The sequence below is a fragment of the Montipora capricornis genome, chromosome 14, assembly GCF_036669925.1.
Source record: "Montipora capricornis isolate CH-2021 chromosome 14, ASM3666992v2, whole genome shotgun sequence".
NCBI lineage: Eukaryota > Metazoa > Cnidaria > Anthozoa > Scleractinia > Acroporidae > Montipora > Montipora capricornis.
In genome coordinates this window covers 22,345,943-22,350,942 of record NC_090896.1, presented here as the reverse complement: position 1 = coordinate 22,350,942, position 5,000 = coordinate 22,345,943, and the positions used below count along the sequence as shown (strand labels likewise).

Genomic DNA, 5,000 nt, shown 5'->3' with positions numbered 1-5,000 from the left:
CCTATAACTCCCTATAAAGTGTAGAAATGCCCTATAATCCCAATAATTTTACTTGAGAATAAACAAAGAGACCAGGGACCTGCCAATTTACCAATTCAAGATATGTCACAGCAAGAGAGAGTAATCAGAGCTGAAGCTCTCTGGGCCATGAGAACTACTGCCAGACTCGGGCTATTCATTTGCATCATCAGATGGTAAACCACAGTTACTGTTGTTCCAAACGATGTTCCTAGTAGATGTGTCTGGCAACTTTACAATGAGTAGAACAAAAGTGCCTTACAATATGATATCTGATTGGATTAGGCCCATACTTTAGACAGAAAACTGCGTCCAGATATTTCACGATCGTATTTGTGATACACCGTGCGGTATGATGAGACAGGGAATTCTCAAGGCCGAAAGCAATGTGATATACTAGTACACTAATTGGTCGCAAGAGAAAAATGAGGTCTGTGTTAGATTCTTGCAGATATTCAGTATTCTTTGGATATGCAAAAGGTCATGATGTTGCAAGCAAAATTCTGGACAAACTTCAGGAAACAGGGTACCAATTGCTTCCCTTGTTGCTAACAAGGGAAACTGTGTTGCAATTTGGAAAACCATCCGTCGAGCTCTACCGGATAAATCAAACCAGCGCACGCCCTACTCAAAAGACACACAAGTCCTCGCAAATAAGTTCAAAAAATTTTTAAGCTCTGCAGCGAGTGATGCAGTGACCTTAGCTAGATCTCACGGGCTGTGCATGTCTGACAGCCTCTTATGTCAAAATGCACGCGCTCCCGCCGGCGACGAAGACCTGTTTGAATTTCAACAAGTGTCCAACTCGGATGTTCATGATGTCATAATGTCCACGTCTCCTAACAAGGCTCCCGGTGCACTATGATAGGGTACCCTTGCGAGTGATCAAGGACTGTCTCCCTTCTATCCTGCCAACCCTAACAGGCCTTATTAACACCTCATTTACCACGAGCCTGGAAGAAAGTGGAAGTCGTCCCCCATATTAAAGAAGGCGATACTGAGGTTCCCGGTTATAATCGCCCCATTTCACTGCTTCCAGTTCTCTCGAAAGAAATAGAGAAGATTGCCTCGAATCAGTATAATAGCTATCTTACTCAAATGAATAGACTGACGCAGCATCAAAGCGGCAATCGGAAAAACCATTCCACCGAGTTAGTTGCAGGGGATATATTTCAAGCAATGGATGAGAAAAACCTAACTGCTATGGTCCTAATAGACTTAAGCAAGGCATTTGATAGTATATGCCATAATACTTTACTACTCAAGCTAAAATGCTAAGGCACTTCATCATCGGCCATTAAGTGGTTTGCAAATTACCTCACAGATCGACAGCAGGCTACCAGAGTTGGTTTGTCTCTATCTGATCAGCTGACAGTTACTCACGGGGTTCCACAAGGGTCCATTCTGGGGCCCATGTTGTCTGGTTTGGATATGAACGATCTGCCCTCTGTTATCAAGTATATAGTTATGTCGATTCGTACGCAGACGATACGAAGATCTATCTGTCGTTTGCTGGGACAGATGTTGATTCGTGTTTGGCACAAGTTGAAGAGGATCTGCGTCGCATTGCTGAGTGGTGCTGTGTTAATAGTCTCCTTATCCAATCCAGAGAAAACAAAATTCATCGTTTTTGGAGTACCGCAGCTGCTACCAAGGATACCAAGCCTACGCGTTCCCTTTTTGGGCTAAGACCTTACGCCAGAACCCTTGGTGAAAGACCTTGGAATCATACTTGACTGTAACTTGTCTTTCAATCTGCATATAACTACACTGATGTCATCTCTCTTAGGTAGCCTTTGAAGGATAAATAGAGTCCGTCACCTGTTCACTAAGGAGGTTCTCCTCGTAATTTTGAACTCCCTTAGATTAGATTAGATTAGATCACCGTTTCTCTGCCGACTGAGCTACAAGGCCAGAAGGGACCAGGCCGTGGGAGTTTGAGGACAAATCACAAGACCCAAGGCATGTTAAGTGTAAAGTAATGTTGTCCTACGCAGCGTGTTTATGGGTATGAAGAGAATTTAAGTGAGGCCTCACTGCTTAGGACAACATTCCTTTACACTCAACATGGCTTGGGCCGAGCCGATTTGTCCTCAAACTCCCACGGCCTGCTCACGTCTGACCTTGTAGCTCAATCTGAAGGTCGTGGGTACGATCCCACCAGGGTCAGATATTTTTGTGGATGAGCAAAGGTTCTTCACCCATCATATGCACACAGTAGCGTTGGCTTCACTTAAATTATCTTCAAGTCTTGAATTATCTTGGACTTGATGATGAGTTATTCATCCGGCACGTGCAATGTAGATGGCTCACACTTACTCCTGAATTGGACAGAATTGTCAAGAAATTGGAAGCAATAATAATAATGATAATAATAATAATAATAATAATAATAATAATAATAATAATAACTTTATTTATATAGCGATATATACAGAAAGCTCTATATCGCTTAACAATCACAAATTAAAAACTATACAAAAGAAAAAACTTAAAATGCATAAAAAGATAATACACAAAAAATTAATAATAAGTAGCTCTGAAAAGATGCGTCTTTAGTCTGTTCTTAAATACAGAAACCGACGGACTAAGCTTGATGTCCATGGGTAAGGTATTTATTCCATAGCCTAGGAGCCGCAACCGAAAAGGCCCTGTCTCCATAAGTTTTCAGATGAGTCTGAGGTATTCGTAGAAGATATTTGTCGGTTGACCTTAGATTCCTTGATGGTTCATACCGCACAAGTAAGTTACTGAACAAGGATCTTTGTGTTATCAACCGTCAAATACTCGCGACTCTTTCTGCAACATTTCTCAGATGGAACAAGGCAGCCTTGCAAACGGAGTTTACATGTTTCTCTAGAGATAACGTCTGATCGAAAACTACTCCTATGTTCCTGGCGGAGACTGAAGGACACACACGACAATTCCCCACTGGTATACTGTCTAAAGATGGACGGGGCCGGTACCTAGATTTTATGACAAGCAATTCAGTTTTGTCTCTATTTAGCTTAAGTTTATTATCCAGTTGTCGATCTCTCTAACACAAGATTCAACCCGGGAAGCGGAACTAACCTGATCATCGGCACTCAGGGAATTGAAAGAGAGATACAACTGGGTATCATCAGCATAAAAATGAAAACCCATGTTGCATCGCCTCACAATATCTCCGAGTGGCGAGACATAAAGTAAGTACATTATCGGTCCCAGCACAGATCCCTGGGGCACACTGCACGATAAGGAACGCGTAGCAGACCTAACACCCCGAATTAAAACAAAGTGAGATCTGTCGCTCAGGTATGACCTGAACCAAGCCAAAACTGAACCACGTAAACCAAAACGATGAGCTAATCGGTTCAATAGTATTGAGTGATCGAACGTATCAAAAGCAGCGGATAGATCCAGTAATAACAAAATAACAGCCCTGTTCCTATCAATATCAATAGCTATATCACTGAAAACTTTAACCAAAGCAGTTTCGGTGCTATGAAATTCTTTGTAAGCTGACTGCATGATCTCATCTAAACAATTGTTGGTGACATGCTCGATCAACTGAAACGCTACCACCCTTTCAGTGAGTTTAGAAAAAAACGTAAGATTTGAAATAGGACGAAAATTAGCAAAAACCTCAGAATCAAGGTGGGGCTTCTTCAGGAGAGGATTCAGCGATGCAATTTTAAAAGATTCTGGTACCACAGCAGAGCAAATAGACTGATTAATTATCCTAGTCATAACTGGTAGAAGCACTGAAATACATTGTTTCAGAACTGAAGCAGGGACAGGATCTAAAGGACACGACTTAATAGTTGACCTGCCAATTAGCTGCGAAATATCAGAGGACGTTACAGACCTGAAACTAGACAGTGTAAATTGATCAGAAAAGGATACATTGTCATCAAAATCCAAAATATTGTCAAATACTTCATCAAGTGCATTGCGAATGACTGCTATCTTATCACCGAAAAAGTCAATAAACTTACTTGCCAGATCGGTATTAGATTCACAAGTTGAAGGATAATCCACAGGCGTGTTCCTGTGGAGTAATTTACTTACTGTATTGAATAGAGTTTGGGAATTGCTACAATCCCGAATAATGTCAGAATAAAACTCTATTTTAGTAGCCTTGATAAAATTATTCACCTTACGGCTCTGCTCTTGGAATGTAAGACGATCACATTCGAGTTTTGAGGAACGCCAACGACGTTCCAAAGCTCTACGATATCTCTTCTCAAATCGAATTTCGTCGTTGTACCATGAGGCGCTAGGCCGAAGTGTGATAGTTTTAGTCCTCAGAGGAGCATAAGTATCCAATAATGATTTCAATATAGTATTGTATATGTTAACAAAGTCAGAAAGATCAGACGTTTCAGCATCCCTCACCAAACAATCAAGAAGCACTTCCTGGAAGAATTACCCAAGGTATGTAGGGTGGAGAAGACATTCAAGACATTGGAGAAGGATGAGTGGTTCAATCGTATCTGCAGAAAGTTGCATGACCAGTCCTTCCCAGCTCAGTTGGCTTTTTTCCTGTCTGTGGAGCCAGTTTTTAAGAAGTGAATGACCATTAATTCGCCGACTACGTGATGCCATGTGGGAGATGTTGAAGCCCAAACCCTTAAATACAAGGGGGGGGGGGGGGGGGGAAAAGCACCTGCTGACAGTAGACTTTTCAAGGCCAGACAACCAGCTGTCCCTTTCAGAGATTGAAGTAGGAGAGAAAACTTGCTCCTCCCAGTCTAAGCTGTTCACTTAACAACAGAAAAGGCTCTTCAAGGCATGAAACGATAATTATTTTACGCGGACACTACAAAGTATCTGATCGCAAGTTATTCGTAGACTAGCAATCATGTTGCCAACAATATCAGACGAAGAAGTTTCTTTGGTTACGGATAAAGGGAAGGCATACCAGACAGGACAGGTTGATTCAACAGAGTGAGCCAAACTCAGAGCCAATGTTAGGTTTCATTAAAAACCTTCTTTGGATA

General features: G+C 41.7%; 2 pseudogenes; both read left to right on the top strand.

The window, feature by feature from the left end:
- Positions 1–692, top strand: part of LOC138031687 (uncharacterized) — a 1,382-nt pseudogene extending 690 nt beyond the window's left edge.
- A 424-nt stretch (positions 693–1,116) lies between these two features.
- On the top strand, positions 1,117–4,951 carry LOC138031686 (uncharacterized; annotated as a pseudogene).
- Positions 4,952–5,000: the final 49 nt, after the last annotated feature.